Source organism: Procambarus clarkii, chromosome 12, assembly GCF_040958095.1.
Source record: "Procambarus clarkii isolate CNS0578487 chromosome 12, FALCON_Pclarkii_2.0, whole genome shotgun sequence".
NCBI classification, from domain to species: Eukaryota; Metazoa; Arthropoda; class Malacostraca; order Decapoda; family Cambaridae; genus Procambarus; species Procambarus clarkii.
Genome location: NC_091161.1, coordinates 26,835,849 through 26,858,185, shown reverse-complemented (window position 1 = coordinate 26,858,185; position 22,337 = coordinate 26,835,849). Strand labels below are relative to the sequence as shown.

Below are 22,337 nucleotides of genomic sequence, written 5' to 3'. Positions count from 1 at the left end.
ATCTATTGCTACCCAGTCTCCCAATCTTTATGTACCCAATCTGAGCATCTTTACCATTGTGATCATTGCTGTCTTATATGTGCTGTCAATCTGCTGTATGGTGTCTATTAATCTTGTTTAAATTACCAATCAAGCTGTCAATGTAATCAATTAGAGCTTTAATATAACAATGTGCTTTAAAACACTTACTAAGCTCTCTCATCTCATTTTTCTCTTGCAATGTATTTGTTATCTTTTATCAATTCTGATAGAAATTACCTACTTAATATTATCTGTTAGATTAAGGACCTGCCCGAAACGCTGCACGTACTAGTGGCTTTACAAGATTGTAAATACTGTACTATTCAATGTATTCTCACAAACCCAATGTACCTTCTTGTGTATATATATATATATATATATATATATATATATATATATATATATATATATATATATATATAAATAAAAAATAAATAAATAGATTGGGTACATAAGGATTGGGAGATTGGGTAGCAATAGATACAGTGCAATTTTAAAGCAAAAGGTAAAAAACTATGAAGATGAAATTAGGTACTTTTAGTATTGTTTTTGAATGACGCAAAAGTTGGACAGCTTTTCAATTCAATAGGGAGTGTGTTCCATAGACTGGGTCCCTTTATTTGCTTAGAGTGTTTACACAGATTAAGTTTGATTCTGGGGATATCAAAGAGATATTTATTTCTGGTGTGGTGATAATGGGTCCTGTTACATCTGTCCAGGGAGAGTTTCAGAGCAGGATTTGCATTTAAGAACAGGATTTTGTAAATATAGTTGACACAAGAGAATTTGTGGAGTGAGATTATGTTTAGCATGTTTAGGGAGTTAAACAAGGGGGCTGAGTGTTGTCTGAAAGCAGAATTTCTTATTATTCTGATAGCAGATTTTTGCTGGGTGATGATGGACTTGAGGCCCATCAAATTAAGTAACTCAACACAATGCTCTTATTAGAACAATATCTAACTCTAACCCCCAGACAGCCTGGGTCCTTTACTTAAATCTTTGAATATGTTAGATATAAAGTCACTGCACATCCTCTCATGTGTACTCTATATATTTAAAACTCTGAATTGTAATGTCAATCCTGACCTTAAAAGTTTCCTAGAAGGCTGTAACAGAACCCATGGGCACCATACCAGGAACAAATACCTATTTGATATTCCAAGAGTGCGACTTAACCAAATTAGAAATGCTCTACAAATCAAGGGACCCAGAATGTGGAATGACCTTCCCAATCATGTCAAAGGCTGTACCTCTCTCAACCAGTTTAAGATAAAAACTAAATACTACCTAATAAATTCCATGTAACCTACCTTAAGCCCTAAATGTCAATCCATGTTTTGCTATTATAAACAATGCTGTTGACCAATTTGTAAAATTGCAGATTTCTGCCATGTTCCCCCTCTAACATTTTTTCAAACAATTTATACTTTAATCTCAATTACTATTAAGTTTTAGTCTAAGTGTTTTTTTCCCCCCACACCTTGGCCGAAGCGCTTTGCGTATTAGTGGCTTTAGGTATTATATGTACTAGCTCTATCCGTAAATCCAACTTCATGTTTATAACTCATCTAATATGTATGTACTTTTACCTGAATAAAAATTTGAATTTGAATTTGAACCTTGTGTAAGGATAGGATATCACACTTGTGTAGGGTGTGAGATTATCCTTTTTTGGGGTTAATAGATTTCAAGAAACCTCAGTCAGGAAAGGACTGAACTAGCATTAAACAAATGCTGAGGGCAAATTATACTTTAATGACTGATCAGGGATGCATAGAGCAGCTACTGGAGTCCAAATCCTTGGCACTCCTTATCCACTGGGTCGTGAGCTTCTAGGGGCCTCAGAGGGAGGTCATCAGAGTAGTTTAAATGATTCTCACACCAAATAGTATTTATTTGATGTGTGTGGCCATGAATGCAGTTCAAATCCAAGTAATCCAGGCACCATAAAAAAAGAGATCACGTTAATAACAGAAATAATGGCAAAGTCAATACTGGATACAAGGGGTCTGAAGGTGTGAACGTAAAGACACTTGTATTTAACAATTAGTTTATTCATAAAACTAAATGCTAACTATACATGGCAAGAATAATCTGACATTACGTTAATGTCTGTCGTGGTGCTTGACAAGGCTAGGCTAGCTGACAATGGCCACTGCTTTTTGCAGAAAAGCGGTGATATTTCTGATGGGAAAAAAAGAGACAATTGCACAACGCGATCCTCAGGCGCAGGGCGGGCGGTACTGGGTGGCATATAAAGAGCTGGGGGAAGAGCGGACCTGCCCTCACTCTGTTCCTGCCACGGTCCGCTGCACTCGAAACTCACGCCCGCCTCTCCTTCCTGCAAGTCTGCTTTCCCTGTCATGCTTTACGCCAGTTGTCCCTTCTGTTTCTACTCCCGCTGCAAAGAGAGGAGGGGTGGGGGGGTGCAGCGCCAGTCCCCAAGTGTTCCGTTGTCCGCAGCTAATACTTTGCCTTTACAGCCAGTTTAGGTCCTAGTAAGCCCTACCTTTAGTCAGGAAATCCTTATCTCCTTATTCCTTGGTGGTACGGGCTTACACCCTGGGGTTAAATTTCTCCTACATTGTCATATCAGGTTTTTTCCCAGTCTCTGGGCAAATTTCTGCACGCCTGATTAATTCCCGTTTAATTCTGCTAGGATTTACCATTGTCTTTCGGGCCTCTTGGTCGGGCTTCATTAAGTGTTATGTGGTTTAATCACTTTTTTCTGAAGTTGGAAGAAAACGTGCTCAGATTGGGGACTTGTTTATTTTATAAAGGTAAATAATAAATTAGTATATAATAAATTAATAAATAATAAATTAATTATTATTATTATATAATAAATAATAATAATAACAAATAGTATAATGATAAGCAATTATTTTTAATGAATCAAATAGCTAATTAGGATGAATGATAAATAATTATTGACTAGTGCATAACAATAAAGTATTAAGGAATAATTATAATGAATAATCCTTAATGATAAAGTAGAAATAAATTACAATAACTACATCCATAGGTAGTAAATGTAAGTTGCATTAATTTAATTACACTAATTACAATTCATGGGAATATTTCTTAGCTATCTGCAGGCTTATCACTTTGGGGGTTCCGGCAGAGCACCCCCAATCCCGCGAGGACCAGCGGCGCGGAACCCCCAACCCCGAAGGGCGAACGCGGCGGCTGGCCGCTGTAACTAGGAATGTGTGTCAACCTCATGGGTGCGGTAGTCTGCCCTCGGGCTCCATCCCTTTTCCTTGTTCATCAATGGTGTACCTTGTGCGCCTTCCGTAGTCGGTTCTGGAAATATTAAGGCAGTAAGGGTGGGCATAAACGGGCATGCAGTATGAACGTGACGGGCAAGGAACCTACCCCTTAAGGGTACTGCTGGAATTAGTTTCTAAGAGGAGGGGGGCATTTCCGGAAGCGAACTGGGCAAGTGTCATTAATGGATAAAGCCAGGGTGATACCCTGCGGAAACTCTTAAAAGGAACACTGGCACAGGGAATAGGAGTGACTAGAGGGGAAAGGAAGAGAAAAAGATCTTCCAGGAAACTAGTCTGTAGCGAAGTAAGGTAACTACCAAACCGAGCAGAACTTTAGTGGGAAAAAACCCAGACAAGTAAAAGAGGTTGGGGGGGGAAACCAGTTACCGTATCTGGGTCAAGGGCAGAAGTTAATCCAGGGGGAGGGATCTAGCAAGTAATAATTCATTTCAAAATAATCCAATAGAATAATATAAAACAACATAACAGCCCAACATAATCAATATTTATATAACCACTATGTATATAATATCAAATCAGTATATAAATAAAACCATAAATCAAATATAAGAAACAGGTCTTAAGGCGTAACTGCAACATGCTTGCGTCCAGAGTGACACAAATTATAAGGATGGTAACCGAGTCCTTTACAGTGATCTCCATTGTATGTTGGCCTCCGAAAGCATGTTAAGAGCTGAATAGTTAGCCTAAGAAACTGCCTTAAGAGGCGTAAATGAGTTTATTCTGAGTGTCGATGAGCATTCTGCGAGCAGCAGTACCCCAAGAACTTCAAGATCTGGGGATCTGAGGCAAAGAGAAATGGACACCAGGAAGGCTAGGGATCCGTAAATGTAAAATAATTAATGTAATTAATATTGTAAAATAACAGAAATAAGGACGAAAATAGTAAACGAACTCCCAAACTCATAATAAATTACTACGGACGAGATGGAAATAAAAAATGAATGACAGTACTATAAATTAGTATAGCAATTAATGAATATATACATACACATACATATATATATATATATATATATATATATATATATATATATATATATATATATATATATATATATATATATATATATATATATATATATATATATATATACATATATACACATACATATACATATACACACACACACACACACACACATACATTCACAAGCAATAAATAGTACCTTACAAATATAACCCCTCCCCGCTCAGCTCGTTGTCGCCGTGTGGGGGCTTAGTGGGCGGCTATCGGAGTGTGATGCTTCTTGGGACAGTCCTCTGTCCTTTTCTAGCCTTGTGCTCCTGCTGCCGTCCTCTCCAATTCTGCTGGGCATCTTTTCCTTTTCCTTCTGTTTTGTCGTTCTCCCCCCTCTTCTCCTATCTGCTTGCCGTTTCCTGCCGACCTTTTGCTCGTTCTGGTTCTTCCCTTGGACTTCTTCTATTTTGACGCCCGGGCGCTTGAGGAGGCATACTCTTGCACCCGTAGAACTGTAGTACCCGACGTCGAGAGCGAGGGGAACCTTTTATTGTCAATCCCCCTTTCGTCACTGAACCCGATCTCGATGGACTGTCGGTTTCTTAAGGTGGCGTTTGTGGGGCGTATACTCACGACGCACCCCTAGGAGGCCCCGGCAAGATCGGCGATAGCTTCTTGTTGGGTGTCCTGCCTCTAATTGTGGCTCCATGGTGGGTGTGGGGGCACATTCGTGAATGAATTCTTCTTTTCGTAATGATGATAACCCCTGTTTCGGCTGCTTCTGGTTTACCTTCTCAGGCTCGTGGGGTGGGCGACCAAGCCCCCGACGGTCCGTATTGGAAGACCGGGCTCTGTAGCCTCCGCTGCATTGGGCCCCGACCTTGCTCCTCTTTTGGCCTCTCTGACTCCTTCCCCTGGCTCCCCTCCCTCCTCTGTGGTTGGGTCGAGCCCCAAGCCCCCAGTGGTGACTACCTCGTCCCCTGGCGTGGCTCCTTCTCTAGTTGTAACTACTGCGCCTTTTAACCCCTCTCTGGGGGTTCTCACCGCCGTCCTCGTCACGGCCGCCATTGCTCGATTCCTTCCAGTTCTGCTACATATCAAGCCTTGTTTGGTCCTGCTTCGTGGGCCAAATATTTTGATCTCCTCCCTCTTGATTCTGCGCCTCCAGATGATTTCTCCCTCCATCGACATCTCGTTGATTCCGTGGATGCCTCCATTACTTTCAACCCCACTCGTCTCGGTACACGTGTCGTTGCTGCTCCTTCTCAGGATGCTGCTTCCCGCTTGGCTGCCTTATCCTGCTCCTTCTCAGGATGCTGCTTCCCGCTTGGCTGCCTTATCCTGCCTTGGCGAGACCCCTGTTCGGGTCTCGAAGAACGCTCAGTTGAATGCCAGTGTTGGCACAATTTTGCTCCCGCCTCATGTTGCGACCGGTGTTCGGGACCTGCGTGACTGCCACGACGATATTCGACATATTCTTTGCTGCCCAGGGCCATTCTATTCTCCAGGTGGACACGTTTACTTGTCCCCCTCGTGGTAGTCGCCGTCAACCCCTCCGGGTTGTGAAGATTACCTTTGATGGTAGGACCCTTCCACCCTCTGTCATTCTTGCTGGTGCCAGGTGCTCTGTCCAGGAGTACATTCCTTCTCCTCGGCTCTGTAACAAGTGCTGGAGGTTTGGGCATGGTGCCCTCCGCTGCTCCGGGACTGTCTCTCTGTCCTTTGTGTGGTGGCGAAGGTCACTCTAAGTCGGAGTGCACTTCTCCCCAGGCTCGTTGCCTCAACTGCGGTGAGGCCCATCCTGCCTTTTCCCATGCGTGTGTCCATTACAAGCTTGAGGCAGCCGTCCTCAACTTGAAGCACCGGGAGCGTTTATCTTTTCCTGAGGCGAGACGCCAGGTTCGCCGGCTCCCGCCTTATGCTAATATCTCTTGTGCTCGCGTGTTGCGCTCTTCCTCTCCTCGTCCTTCCCGCCTTCCTCAGACTCACAACCGTTTCCGGGCCTTGGACCCTGATGCGCCCACTGCTCCCTCCTCTGTTCCTTTGGGTTCTCTCCCGAAGGATCCTCCTCCTGGTCCTCTGTCTGGGGTTCCCCTTCCTTCTACCCGGTCTGTCGTGTCTCCTGTGTCTTCTTCCTCGTCTCCCTCCGTTCCTCCTTCCCATCCTTCCCCTCCGTCTCTTGACTCTCCCCGCCGCCTGTCGGTGCGGGCTGATGTCCATCGCTCTCCAAACGGCCATCATGTGTGCTCTCGTTCAGCTTCTCCTGTTGAGACGCTAGAATCCATTGCCCAGTACGTGGTTGCTGGAACACCTGTCTCTTTACGTCATAAGCGTAAACCTGGCTCCTCTCCTTCCTCCTCCCCGGCGGGTAAGAAGGTTTCGCTTTCTTCCTCGGCCCCTACTTCTGGCTCTGTTGCTCCTTCCCCTCCCATTTTTGTGTTTGCGCCCCCTGTTCCTGCTATGGAGGTTTCTTTAGCCCCCGCTTCCCTCTCAGTTGCTGCCCTTGCTGAGGTACGCTCCCCTCTTTCTACCCCTCCTCTTCCTGCTGCTGTCCTTGCCTGCTCCTCTCCGTTGTCTCCTCCTCTTCCTCCTCCTCCTCCTCCGGACCCCGCCCGCCCACCTCTGATCTGTTCTCCCGTTTCCTTCCCTCCGTCTTTGCTCAGTTTACCCATGCCCCCTAACCCTGACTTTGCTGACCCTGATCCTGACCCTGATATTCTTTAACGTGCTCTGTTGCTCTTTTGCCTTTGTTTCTTCCTTGTTCTCTGTTTTTGTCCTTTCTCTTCTCGTCGTTGTCCATTCTTCAATGGAACGTTCGAGGTTATTATGCTAATTTCCTCGAACTCCAACTTCTGATTTCGCGGTTTTCGCCTCTTTGTGTCTGTCTCCAGGAGCCGATGCTTGGTGCTCGTCCTGGTCGTTTTCGTGGCTATTCCTTTCTTTCCCCCCCCCCCCAGCTGTTGCTGGGGCTTCTAATTCTTCTGCTCTTTTGATTCGTGCTGATGTTCCCTTTGTTCCTTTACTTTTTCCTTCACCTCTCCATTGTTCTGCTGCTCGTGTCTTTGTGGGGAAATGGTACACTGTTTGTTCCATTTATCTCCCCCCGAGTGTCCCGCTTTCTCTTCCTGATTTGAAACACCTCCTAGACTCCCTGCCGGAGCCTGTGCTCCTGCTGGGTGACTTCAATTGTCGTCATTCTCTTTGGGGTGACGTTCTGACGAATACCCGGGGTCGCCTTCTTGAGCCGTTTCTCCTCTCTTCTTCCCTGTCTCTTCTGAATTCTGGTGAGCCCACTCATTTGGACTCTCGGACTCGCACCCTTTCTTGTCTTGATCTTTCTCTCTGCTCTTCTTCTCTTTACTTAGATTTCACGTGACAGGTTCTTGATGACCTCCATGGAAGTGATCATTTCCCCATCCTTGTTTCCTTTTTCTCTTTTCGCTCTTCCCTCTCTTTCCCTAGGTGGCAGTTTGCTAAGGCGGACTGGACCCTATTTTCCCTCAGTGCTACTCTCTCTGACCTCTCCCTTCTGCCTCTCTCTCGCGCTCTCCTCCTTTTTCATGACACTGTCTTCAACGCTGCCCTCCGCTCTATCCCTCGCTCTTCCTCCCGGGGTCCACGGAAGTGCGTTCCCTGGTGGAATGCGGACTGTGCTCGGGCTGTCCGCTGTAAGCGTGCAGCCTGGAAGAGGCACCGCCGTAGGCAGACGACCGATTCTTTTCTTTTCTTTCGGAAAGCGAGTGCGGTAGCCCGTAGGGCCATCCGTACGGCTAAATGTGAATGTTGGGCATCTTATGTCTCAACAATTATGTCCAAAACCCCTCTGGCCCAGATCTGGAAGCGTATCCGCAAGATAGCGGGTAAGTTTGTTCCCGATGTTTCACCGGTCCTTCACCTCCATGATACTCTTGTGGCGGATCCGTTGCAGGTCGCTTCCGAACTGGGTTCCCACTTTTCTTCTGTTAGCTCTGGTCTTCATCTTTCCTTCTTCGTAAACCTGTCCTTGAGTCTCGTCCTTTAGATTTCTGCACTCATCTTCAGCTTCCCTATAATGATCCCTTCTCTCTCTCTGAACTTCGTTCTGCCCTGGCCCTCTGCGGTTCTACGGCGGCGGGCTCCGATGGTGTTCATTATGAGATGCTTCGCAATCTCCCTCCGAGCACGTCTCGGTATTTACTGAGTCTGTATAATCGGATCTGGGAGTCGTCGTCAGTCCCTGAGGACTGGCTCGATGCCGTTGTCCTCCCTGTTCGCAAACCGGGGTCTCTGGGTACTTCCCCTAAGGACTTTCGCCCTATTGCTCTCACAAGTTGTGTCTGCAAACTCTTTGAACGTATGGTTAACGTTCGTCTGATGTGGTTCCTGGAACACCATCACCTCCTCTTCCCTCTTCAATTTGGTTTACGCAAGTGCCGCAGCACGACAGATGTCCTGGTGAACTTGGAGGTCTATATTCGTACTGCTTTTGCTGCGAAGACCTCCGTTGTTGCCGTCCTTTTTGACCTGGAAACGGCTTACGACACCACTTGGCGTTATCATATCCTATCTCAACTTCATTCTTTTGGCCTTCTTGGTCATCTCCCTCTCTTTCTCCGCAGCTTCCTCTCTCGTCGTTCCTTTCGGGTGCGCCTTGGTACCGCTCTCTCTCCCTCTTTTCAGCAATACGAAGGTGTGCCCCAGGGTAGTGTTCTGAGCACTACTCTTTTTCTGGTTGCCCTCAATGGTCTTCTTTCCTCTCTTCCTTCTGGTGTCTTCTCCGCTCTCTATGTCGATGATCTTACCCTTTGTTGTCAGGGTGATGATTCGCCTCTCCTTCTACGCCGGCTTCAACTTGCAATTGATGCCGTGTCGTCTTGGGCCACAGATCATGGCTTCAAGTTCTCTACTTCTAAGACTTGTGCCATGACTTTTACGCGGAAACGGGTTGTTCTTCGTCCCTCTTTGTCCCTTTATGGTCATCCCCTTGAATACAAAGATTCCGCGAAGCTTTTGGGGTTATTCCTTGACACTCGTTTGTCTTGGTCTCCCCATATCTCTTACCTCCGTGTTGAGTGCTCTAAGGCCCTTACCCTCCTTCGGGTCTTGTCCCATACTTCTTGGGGGGCAGATAGGCGCACTCTCCTTGCTTTACATTCCTCTCTCGTCCTGTCTAAGCTCGATTATGGTTGCTCTGCTTACTCGTCTGCTTCTCCTTCTACTCTTCGCCGTCTTGATGCTTTGCACCATACTGGGTTGCGCCTCAGTTCTGGTGCCTTTTGTTCGACTCCCATCCTTAGCTTGTATGTTGACACTGGCTTCCTGTCTCTCCAGGACCGCCGTGATCGCTACTGTCTTCGCTATCTTGCGCGGTCCTTGCAACATCCTTCCTCTCGCCTCTGTCGTGCTTTAACTTTTACCCCTCCTGCGGTTCCTGTTCCTCTTCACCACCTCCCTCTTTCTGTCCGGTTATCTCGCCTACAGGATTCTCTTTCCGTTTGTATTTCTGATGTTTCTCCTCGTGTTGTTCCTTCTTTGCCCCCGTGGAGGGTCCCTCTTCCGCGGTTTTGTACATCCTTGACCCGTATCACTAAAGCTTTTACCCCTCCTACGGTTCTAAAACGCCTTTTCCTCGAGCACTTTTCTTCTCACTCCCGCTCCGTTTCTGTCTTCACCGATGGGTCTAAGTCAGCGGACGGTGTTGGCTACTCTGTTGTTTTTCCTGACCACACTTATATGTGTCGCTTACCTCCGGAGACTAGCATCTTTACAGCGGAACTTTATGCTATTCTCTATGCTCTTCGTCTCCTGCTTTCTCGTTGTCAGTCTTCCTTTGTAGTTGTTGTTGACTCTCGTAGTGCCTTCATGGCTCTCGGGTCCTTTAATCCGGTTCATCCAGTAGTTGTCGAGATCCAGCATTGGCTGTTTCTTGTTCACAGTAAATTTAAGTCGGTTGAGTTTTGTTGGGTTCCCAGCCATATTGGTGTGTCTTTAAATGAGCGTGCGGATGCTGCCGCCAAGGAAGCTGTCCGCTCTTGTCCCATCTCTCGTAAAGGCATTCCGTATTCCGACTTTTACCCGGTTATCCATTCCTCAGTCCTTACCCGTTGGCAGCCTTCTTGGTTGTCTGTTACTGGTAACAAGCTACGTACTCTTAAATGTTGTGTTTCCTCGTGGCCGTCCTTCTTCCACCGTAACCAGCGGTGGGAAACAGTTCTGGCGAGGTTGCGTATTGGCCATACTCGCTTAACCCATAGTCACTTGATGGAGCGCCGCCCTGCTCCTTATTGTCCTAGTTGCATTGTCCCTCTTACGGTCGTGCATGTCCTTCTTGAATGTCCTGACTTCCAGGACGAGCATGTGTCTTGCTTTCCGACCGCCCCTCGCGGTCGCCTGTCCCTCGATAGAATTCTTGGCGACTCGGATACTTTTGATATCGTTCGCCTTATGCGTTTTTGTTCTCGTATTGGCATCCTTGGTGATATTTAGCTCCCTCTGATTATTTTGCGTTTTTGATGGTGCTACATAGCCTTCCCGGTTTGGTGCCTTCTTTTGATAATTACTTACTTACTTACAAATATAACGAAGTTTTCACTAAGAAAATGTAAAAGAGAGACATAAGCACTAGAAGGATAGGGAAAAGCACAAAATACTCCTTCCAAAGTACTAGGTCGCAAGACCATTAGCCGGCTAACAGGGCGGGCCCGCCCAGCTAAGGGCTCCACAGGGGTCCCGGCTAAGGGCGTAACGGACTGGCCCAGCTTATGGGCCTAGTACGGGCCGACCGAGGGCATGACGAAAAATGCCAGAGAAAACGAAACAAGTAGAGCAGAGGGAGGGTAGAAGTAAGGCGACTAAAACCCGGACCTAATAATAAAGAACTTAAATAAGTAGTAGTATGATACAGTAGGAACTGTATAAATAGATAAATAAGTAAATGTCCCACACTGGGGAGGAGGAAGTAAGCAGGGAAACCCTAAACTTAACAAACCAACACTAACGTAGCATGCACAACACGAACACTAGTGGTCAACAAGGGCAAAATAAGGGCTTAACAAACAACAGTTGCCAAATGTAAACCGTAAAATCCTGCCTCTGAACATCAGCAGCTGGAACACCTGCAGCTGGACATTGGCAACTGGTGCATCAACATCTGCTGAAGATAAATAAATAGTGGCAACTAGCCGCCAGGGAAAACTTCGGTTATAAGTAGAGGTCCAACTGCAGGACAATTAGGGACCATATAGAACCTGGGAGCCAACAAGGGAATGGAGAGTATCTTCGGCCACTGCCGAAGATACAAAATTAGCGGCAACGGGCCAAGGGGGAAACTGCAGCAGTAAGGGAAGTGCGACTGCAAAACAGATCATGCTCAAAATAATGCTGGAATATAACTCTTTAGAGAAAACGGGATTAATGCATGAAGCTGAAATAAATTACAATCAAATACAATAAACTGAAAGGAGTGCTAATAGGCACAACGTCGGCTGGAACGCTTCTGCTGGAACTTCGGGGGCTGGCGCGTCGGCAGCTGGACCCTTGGGAGCTGGAACGCAGTAGGATGGGCATTATCAGTTGGGACCGCTTCAACTGGAACATCAGGAACAACTTCAGCCGTAGCATGGGAGCTGGTCCAACAACCGCTGGAACGCCAGCAGCTGGACCATGTTCCACCTGAACAGCAGCAAGCTGGGACAGCAACAGCTGTACCCACAGCAGCTAGAACACCGACTGCTGGGAATGTCAGCAGCCGGAACACCAACAGCTGCAGCAGCTGGACACCAAAATTGAGCAACAACGTAGGAAGAGTGGCGTCTCGGACACTAGGGCAGACGGCTGGACCAGCTGCAACAGACCCAACCGTGCATCGGCCGCTAGAACACAGTGACACGTCGCAGGAAGAACATCGGCCGGACATCAACCCCTGAACGAAGGCAGTTAAGACGTCAGTGGCTGTGAAAACCTTCCGGGCTACACCGGGCAGACAACACGTCTGGATAAACCAGCGGCCAGCTGGAAGGCCGCATATTTATATGACCAATATAAATAAGATACCTGAATAACATCGCCAGCTTAACTCATCACAGGAAGAACGTCGGCTGGACATGAACCCTCGAACGCAGACAGCAAAGACAGCAGCGGCTATGACAACCTTCCTGGCTACATTGGGTAGAAAACGTCTGGAGAAACCAGCGGCCTGGGAGGCCGCAGTATATTCTGGGCTTCACCGGGCAGACAACACGTCTGGATAAACCAGCGGCCTGGGGGGCCGCTGTGACTTCCGGGCTACACCGGGCAGACAACACCTCTGGATAAACCAGCGGCCTGGGGAGCCGCTGTGACTTCCGGGCTACACCGGGCAGACAACACGTCTGGATAAACCAGCGGCCTGGAAGGCCGCATATTTATATGACCAATATAAATATACCTGAATAACATCGCCGGCTTAACTCATCACAGGAAAAACGTCGACTGGAGAGCGGCCCCTGAACGCAGTCAGCTAAGACGGCAGTGGCTATGACAACCTTCCTGGCTACATTGGGCAGACAAAAACGTCTGGATAAACCAGCGGCCTGGGAAGCAGCAGTGCACGTATCTTCCGGGCTACACCGAGCGGACAAAACGACTGGAAACGTTTACTGGTACTGGTAAACGAAACTGGTACTGTCTAGCTGTCAGTACTTAATAACTTAATGACAAAGTCAAGAAAACAAGTATAAAGGTAAAACGGTAAGTAAAATGACATGCACTTAGGCAATGCATAACTAGCAATAAATTGCTGATGGAACTAATCATAATACGAATCCGAAGGGAGAGGCATGAGGCCCGAGGACAGCGTCTAGGACATCCTAGCTGACTTTACTTAACTTAAAGGTGAAGCATAAGTTAAACAAACATAATTGTAAACCAGTAAAGTAAAACATGCAGCAAGAGCGATGTAAAAATGCGGGAAATCTGCTGAGGAAACTAAACGTAAATGCAGGGCCAGAATAAACTTAAAGCAAGAGGCAAGGGGCCCGATCCCTGAAACTATCGCATCCTAGCTGACTTTACATAATAACTTAAAGACAATAAGCAAAAGTTAAACAAACCTAAATGTAAAACCAGCAAAAGAAAACATGCAGCTTGACACTGCATAAAATTCATTAATAAATTAAGGAAACTTATGGAAAATACAAGTCCATGAAAACTTAAGGCTAGGGGCCGGAGGCCTGTGACACAACAGCTAGCCTAACCTAGCTGACTTTACCTAATAACTTAAAAGCGATAAGCAAAATGATAAACAAACATAATTGTAAACCAGTAATAAATAAATACACATGCAGCAAGACGAAGCATAATTTGCGGGAATAGTTAGCTGATGTAACTAAACGAAAATGCAGGGCCAGTAATCTTAAAGCAAGAGGCAAGGGGGGTGGGGGGCCCGTACTCTGCGCCTATCACAGCCTAGCTGAGATACTTAATAACTTAATGGCAAACAATAGTTAAACAATCACAATTGCAAAACCAGTAAGAGTAAAGAACATGCAGCTTGACCTGCATTAATTGCAGTAATAAATTGAGGTAAATTAATGGTACGCAGTACCAATATAATCTTAAAATCAAAGGCATGAGGCTTGTAACTCAGGAACTAGCACAACCTAGGTTACTTTACTTAATAAATAACAATACAAGAAGCAAGAGTTTTAATAAGTTAATAAAACATGCACGAGGGCAATGCATAAATTGTAATAATAAATTGCAGAGAGAAACAAATCGTAGTTGCAAGCCCAAGGAAGGTAACAGCAAGAGGCTTGGACCCGCATCACGGGTCCAAGATAAATAATTTGCGGATAAATAAATTGCGAAGCATAACACATTGTAACTGAAAGACAATAATATAAAAATTTATATAGCCAGCGTTTAGAGTAGGGTAAAGCAACAGCACGAATAGGAGCTGGCTTTAGCATTAAATGTACTGGAACAACAATAACAGCACTACCCAATATATAAACATAGGCATGGGGCAAAAGCAAAGGTAAAATTACAGTAAATATTGTAGCGTGAGGAAGCACGCCATGACTAACAGTCAGACTGTAAAGAAGCACTTATATAAAGAACATAAATAATAATTAACGGCACAACAGAAGTCGCCCCAAGCAGCAGACCTCACGTCGACTGGGTGAGGGAGCTTAAGGTACAGGGCTGAGCAGATGGGGGAGGTGGGGGTGGTCAGGCCTCCTCCCGATTGTGCTTCAAATAACAGCCACCTACTGGAGAAAAACAGTGCCCCATAACACCGAGGGTCACCTCCCCCTCTAGGTCCACTGCACCTGCATTTGGTCACCAAGGCTGAACCAACAGGCATGCTTCAGGGGCGCGCGCGCCAACACAGACACAAACACTAGTCCGGCGCGCCAACAACACAAACACTGGTCCAGCACTCCAACAACACAAACACTGTACCTTAAATGTTGAGAAGGGCAGGACGCCCCTGACGGGTCGCTCCGAGTCGTTGTCGATAGGAACTGGTGTAGGGTCCATTCTGGGGGAACAGTTGAGCAGGCTAAACTTCTGTGTTTACGACTTGCTGAGCAGCAGTAGGCAGCATTTTGTAAGAGAGCAGCTGCTGGCTTGTCGGGAAGAGGGGCCATGCAGTCTGCGGCCGGGTTTATATAACCTCGGCTCGTTGCGCGCGCAGATTGGGGCGGTTAAAGTCAGCTTCCAGACATACGGTTTCTCTTCCCTCAGAAAACCCACCGTTTTTGGGAAAAACAGTGTTCTTATATTTACTCTTTGTGTCCTATAATTATATAATTATATAATTAGGATACATTTGTATACTTGCCTTACTTCTAGTTCTAGATAATAAGCTATTAGGTTTCTGCAGATTTCGATTTACCGTGTTATTAGGCTATAAGCATACTGTACTCTTATTTTACTACGGGTATACATTTTAAGTTGATTGGTTGTACTCAGTTAGACACGGACATGTTACATTTGTTAAGTCTTACTTATAGTTACCTCGTTTACATGTTCTGCAGAAATTATTTTTTCTGAGGTTGGAAGAAAACGTGCTCAGATTGGGGACTTGTTTATTTTATAATGAATAATAAATTAATATATAAAATTAATATATAATAAATTAATTTATTATATAAATTAATAAATAACAAATTAATAGATAAAATTATTATTATATAATAAATAATAATAATAACAAATAGTATAATGATAAGCAATTATTTTAATGAATCCAATAGCTAATTTGGATGAATGATAAATAATTATTGACTAGTGCATAACAATAAAGTATTAAGGAATAATTATAATGAATAATCCTTAATGATAAAGTAGAGATCAATTACAATTAATAACTACATCCATAGGTAGTAAATGAAAGTTGCATTAATTAGACTAATTACAATTCATGGGAATATTTCTTAGCTATCTGCAGGCTTATCACTTTGGGGGTTCCGGCGGAGCACCCCCAAAGATACAGCAAATGTTTAGCATGCTAGAGCAAGTGCCCCTTGAGCACATCTGTGGGCCGTCCCTTTCAAAATTAAAACAGGGGATGCAGAGGATCCCGGGAGGAGGGTGGGCGTTATGTAAGAGCAGCTGCTGGCTTGGGGAAAGGGGCCCACGCCGTCTCCGTCCCGGTTTATATAACCTCGGGTCAATGCGCGCGCAGCTTGGGGCGGTTAAAGTCGGCTTCCAGACATACGTTTTCTTCCACTCAGAAAACCCACCGTTTTTGGGAAACAGTGTTCTTTTTTCTGAGGTTGGAAGAAAACGTGCTCAGATTGGGGACTTGTTTATTTTATAATGAATAATAAATTAATATATAAAATTAATATATAATAAATTAATTTATTATATAAATTAATAAATAACAAATTAATAGATAAAATTATTATTATATAATAAATAATAATAATAACAAATAGTATAATGATAAGCAATTATTTTAATGAATCCAATAGCTAATTTGGATGAATGATAAATAATTATTGACTAGTGCATAACAATAAAGTATTAAGGAATAATTATAATGAATAATCCTTAATGATAAAGTAGAGATCAATTACAATTAATAACTACATCCATAGGTAGTAAATGAAAGTTGCATTAATTAGACTAATTACAATTCATGGGAATATTTCTTAGCTATCTGCAGGCTTATCACTTTGGGGGTTCCGGCGGAGCACCCCCAATCCCGGGAGGGCCAGCGGGAGAAGGATTAAGGAGAAGGGGTTCCTTACTCTTACTAGCACGTAGACTGGGCAAAGGATTAGCTGCGGACAGCGGGACACTTGGGGACCGGCGCTGCACCCCCACCGCAGGCCAGCTGGCCGGACCCCCCCCCGAAGGGCGAGGCCCGCTGGTCGCAAGGAGGCCTCAGAATGGCAGTGCAACAACGTCCCGGACGTAGTCAGCTGGGTGTTGCAGCTGGTTGCTGGACCCGCCGTTAACTCCGATGGCTAGCCCGTCAAGAGAGCCGAGTGGCCCTGTCAATTCTAAAGGTAAGAGTGCGTGGTCGGCTGAAGGCGAGCCTATCTCTGCGAGGGCGGCGCGAATTAATCGCCCTGAGGAAGTGTTGCCTGTTCACTGGGCACAGGCCGGGTAGAACTTGCCGGGGGGCGCCCGCTGGGCTAGGGTATGCGTGCGCCCTGCACTGCGCTTGTAGGATCCGAAGAGTGTCGATTCCTGACCATGTAAGCGATACCTGGTCCAGTCGGAGCGTGCGTCTATTTTTTGTTGCGTAGATCACCTCCCCCAGGCTGAAAGATATAAGGCAGTAAGGGTGGGCGGAAGCGGCACGCAGTGTTATCGTGACAGGCAAGGGCACAGACGAGAGGGAAACCCTAGCTGAATCAATACGGAGACGTAAAACGGGGGGAGGGAGCCCGGCACAGGAATTAAGAGATTCCTTAATTAACAATCCTGGATGAATAAAGAGTTTTCCGAACAATTATACTGAAGCAATGAAGGGGGCTAACAATCTAAGAATCTTCCAGCAAACAGAAGGGGGAAGTACCTTTGCTAAGAGCAAAGGTGGGAGAAAGCCAGTAGGAGAACAGCAAAGAAGCACAAAGCAACTATAAACAGGATAATACGAAACACTATAAATCTTGAATATAACAATACATATACCAAGAACGGGTATATACAATAAAGCAATATATACATAAACCATAAAATGGAATAAGAACCAATTCTTAAAGCCAAATCTATAACATGCTTGTGTCCTAAGCGGATGTAGAATGTGAGCGGGGAACATTACCCTTGGTCTCCATCCCATCTCTGCCTCCAGACGGGTGATAGGGCTGGATAGAAGCCAAGGAGTCTGCCTTAAGTGGCCGCTGAGTGTAGTCTTGTGTTGTCAACGAGCGTCTGCAAGCCGCAGCTAGTGCGCCGTGAACTTCGGCTACATCTTTTAGAACAGGAGCAAAGTGAAATCGACGGCAGGGAACCGTCATCCAGTAACTGTAATAAGGAATAATATTAAGAATACAATGTCGTAAATAATCGTACAATGTAAGAATACAATGTAATATCGTAAATAACCGATGACGGCAAGTGCCGCAGAATGGAAGAAAAATAAATTGCTGGGCGCAACGTCGGGTGGAACGCTTCAGCTGGAGGTTCCTGACTGAAGCATCGGCTGCCGGGAAGCCTAAGATGGAACTGGGGTGTTAGCAGCTGTAACATCGTCTGCTGAAACTAGCCGAGTCTGTGAGGGCGCCCGCTGCAACAGCTACGGCCGAGCCACCAGCTGGCCCATCCTCCGCAGGAGCAACACCGGCTGGGACAACGTCGTTGTAAAAGCCTAACAATGTAATAAATTATATTACATGAATAATCTTAAATAAATGGTGTAAATAATAAAATTATAAACCAATTATAACTATAATTAATTATAAATAATTATAAATTGCAAAACAAAGTATGCTCAAAATGAAGCTGGACTATAACTCTCTAGAGAAACGGGATTAACACTGAGCCGAGGTAAATACAACCAAATACAATAACGAAAAGGAGTGAAAAAAGACACGTCAGCTGGAACTTCGCGACCAGCGGCCTAGGAGGCTGCTGTGACGTCCGGACTACACCGGGCAGACAACACGTCTGGGTAAACCAGCGGCCTGGGAGGCCGCAGTGACATCCGGGCTACACCGGGCAGACAACACGTCTGGGTAAACCAGCGGCCTGGGAGGCCGCAGTGACATCCGGGCTACACCGGGCAGACAACACGTCTGGATAAACCAGCGGCCTGGGAGGCCGCCTAGCTATATGACCAAATAAATATAAAACTGAAACATCGCCGGCTTAACTCGTCACAGGAAGGACGTCAGCTGGGAAGCAGCAGTACCTTCCGACTAAATTGAGGAATAAACTGAAAGTTTAATCGCGGCAGAAAAGTTGTATAAAACATGGAGCAAACGCAATGCATAAATTGCAGTAACAAATTGCTGAGGGAAATGGCTCATAAAACAAGTGCAGGAATAATCTAAAGTCAGAGGCTTGCTCCATGCTAAATTGAGGAAGACTTTAATCTTAATACACGTCATGACTGGGAGGCTAAGGATATAACAAGTTATTTTAGTAAGCGTTTGGTTAATGATGGAGGAACGTAAATCACCAAAACAGGAGCGGGCTCCTGTTTACTAAATTGACATGGAAATACGAATTCTTTTACGAATAGATTTTTTTTTTTTTTTTTTTAAGGCAGGAGGTGTAAGCAATGCTATAAATTTCCTAAATTTGCCGTGTAATGAAACTAATCAAGCTGAAAGTCTAAATAAAGGAATGTAATAAAATTGAACAGAATTAATTAAAATTGACCGCAATAATTAGAATTAAATCCATTACTCGTAAACCCTCTTGTATATATGTACCTTACCTAAATAAACATTTGATTTGAAGTAGCTCAAGCGGCAGACCGCACGGCCAGGCGTTATGCTGGACGCTGAAAACTTTGGATGAGGAAGGGGCCCGCGTAACCGGGCACTCCAGGCAGACCAACATCTGGTACACGCGACCAAGGAAAACACGGGAATATTGTGCTACAGCATTCGAACGAAACGTGGTGGAATTGACGTACCGGGCTACACCGGCCAGACGAAAACGTCTGGGTACGAACGTGCCAGCTATACCAGCTGGACGAAACGTCTGGGAACAAATGTACCGGGCTACACCGGCCAGACGAAAACGTCTGGGTACGAACGTGCTGGCTATACCAGCTGGACGAAACGTCTGGGAACAAATGTACCGGGCTACACCGGCCAGACGAAAACGTCTGGGTACGAACGTGCCGGCTATACCAGCCGGACGAAACGTCTGGGAACAACTGTACCGGGCTACACCGGCCAGACGAAAACGTCTGGGTACGAACGTGCCGGCTATACTAGCCGGACGAAAAAACTGGGAACAAACTGTACCGGGCTACACCGGACTTACGACAACGTCTGTGACAAACGTGCGGGCTAAACCGGCCCGACGAGACGTCTGGAGACGCCTACAACTAACACATCCTGGTTGACTTTACATAATCACATAAAAGGCAAAGCAGAGGTTAAACAAACATAAATGTAAAACCAGCAAAGGAACACGCAGCTTGACACCGCATAAAAATCATTAATACTGTAAATTAAGGAAACTTATGGAAAAACAAATCCATAAAACAAAGCTAGGGGCCAGAGGCCTGTGACACTGCAGCTAGCCTAACCTAGCTAACTTACCTAATAACTTAAAGGCAATAGCAAAAGTTAAACAAACAAATGTAAAACCAGCTAAAGAAACATGCAGCTTGACACTGCATAAAATTCAATAATAAATTAAGGAAACTTATGGAAAAACAATTCTATGAAAACAAAGCTAGGGGCCAGAGGCCTGTGACACTGCTGCTAGCCTAACCTAGCTAACTTTACCTACTAACTTATAGGCAATGACCAAAAGTTAAAACAAACCAGCTAAAGAAACATGCAGCTTAACACTGCATAAATTTCAGTAGTAAATTAAGGAAACTTGTGGGAAAACAAGTCCATGAAAACAAAGCTAGGGGCCAGAGGCCTGTGACACTGCAGCTAGCCTAACCTAGCTGACTTTCCCTAATAACTTAAAGGCAAAAGCAAAAGTTAAATAAACCTAAATGTACAACCTGCAAAAGAAACATGGGCTTGACACTGCGTTAAATTCATTAATAAGTTAAGGAAACTTATGGAAAAACAAGTCCATGAAACAAAGCTAGTGGCCAGAGGCCTGTGACTCGGCAGCTAGCCTAACCTAGCTAACTTTACCTACTAACTTATAGGCAATGACCAAAAGTTAAAACAAACCAGCTAAAGAAACATGCAGCTTAACACTGCATAAATTTCAGTAGTAAATTAAGGAAACTTGTGGGAAAACAAATCTATGAAAACAAAGCTAGGGGCCAGAGGCCTGTGACACTGCAGCTAGCCTAACCTAGCTAACTTTACCTACTAACTTATAGGCAAAAACCAAAAGTTAAAACAAACCAGCTAAAGAAACATGCAGCTTAACACTGCATAAATTTCAGTAGTAAATTAAGGAAACTTGTGGGAAACAAGTCCATGAAAACAAAGCTAGGGGCCAGAGGCCTGTGACTCGGCAGCTAGCCTAACCTAGCTGACTTTACCTAATAACTTATAGGCAATAAGCAAAAGTTAAAACAAACCTGAATGTAAAGCCTCACGTCGACTGGGTGAGGGTGGGGGTGGGATGTTCAGGCCTCCTCCCGAGTGTGCTCCAAATTACAGCCACCTACTGGAGAAAACCCAGTGCCCCATAACACCGAGGGGCACCACCCCCTCTAGGACCACTGCACCTGCATTTGGTCACCAAGGCTGAACCAGCAGGCGTGCATCAGAGCGCGCGCGCCAACACAGAGACAAACACTGGTCCGACGCGCCAACAAAACACAAACACTACCTTAAATGTTGAGAAGGGCAGGACGCCCCTGACGGGACGCTCCTCGTCGGTGTCGAGAGGAACTGGTGTAGGGTCCATGCTGGGAGAACAGTTGAGCGGGCTAAACTTCTGTGTTTACGACTCGCTGAGCAGCAGTGAGTCGTTATGTAAGAGCAGCTGCTGGCTTGGGGAAAGGGGCCCACGCCGTCTCCGTCCCGGTTTATATAACCTCGGGTCAATGCGCGCGCAGCTTGGGGCGGTTAAAGTCGGCTTCCAGACATACGTTTTCTTCCACTCAGAAAACCCACCGTTTTTGGGAAACAGTGTTCTTTTACTTGTACTTCTACTACTTAATAAATAAGCCCCCATACTGTCGGTGACCTTTTTCCCCTGATCAGAAATAACTGCTTCTGGTTCGAACCGCTTGTGGTATTGCTGACCATGTTTACTCTCAACAATAGTGGGCAACCACTCCAGATGCAATGGCAGCTTGACGAGACTGCGGCAAGTTGCAATAACATACAATGAAAGACAACGGCCCACGTTGGTGCCAGATGTAAATCTGGGATCAATGTGAGGTTAATTTTAGCTGCAAACATCACACGGCCCCCACGTTGGTGCCAGATGTGAGATCCGTGACCAGCGTTGGGTGACTGATGACTGAATAACAACAACTGACAGACCTGTCACTGAGACGAGTCTAACGTACAATACTCAATTGATTACGTTACTTTACTCCGTAAATATAATTACGTTATTATGTCACCCAGACATGCAATGAAAACAATGACACTGAAATTAACAATGGCTTATGGGTAATTAGCAATCCATGAGTAATCGTTCAAGGATCTGTCAAAGCTTGACAGCTCACTTAATTCACGAAGAATTTACGTTATAGCTCGGTGTCACTTAGACTGCTTAACCAACATTGATCAGTCAATAGGATTACTAATCACCGCGTATTAAACCAATTGATAATAAATTACGTTAAATTAATGCACTGACGTCTCAAGAACAAAACAACACACTGATATCCCAAGGATAATTGAAAGTAAGTACACTGACGTCTCAAGAATAAATGAACAGGGAGTTACACTAACTTCTCAAGAATGATTGAACACGAGTATACTGACGTCTCAAGAATGAATGAACATAAAGTATACTGACATCTC

General features: G+C 45.2%; 1 long non-coding RNA gene across 2 annotated transcripts; it reads right to left on the bottom strand.

The window, feature by feature from the left end:
* Positions 1 to 15,312: 15,312 nt before the first annotated feature.
* Positions 15,313 to 21,494, bottom strand: LOC138363890 (uncharacterized). 2 transcript variants are annotated; one of them, XR_011228229.1, is made up of 3 exons: positions 21,187 to 21,480; positions 17,519 to 17,721; positions 15,313 to 17,015 (listed from the first exon to the last, which is right to left on the bottom strand). It is a non-coding gene; the product is annotated as an uncharacterized lncRNA (long non-coding RNA). The 2 variants fall into 2 exon arrangements; XR_011228228.1 differs by lacking the exon at positions 15,313 to 17,015 and having other exon boundaries at positions 17,521 to 17,721; positions 21,187 to 21,494.
* Between the last annotated feature and the right edge of the window lie 843 nt (positions 21,495 to 22,337).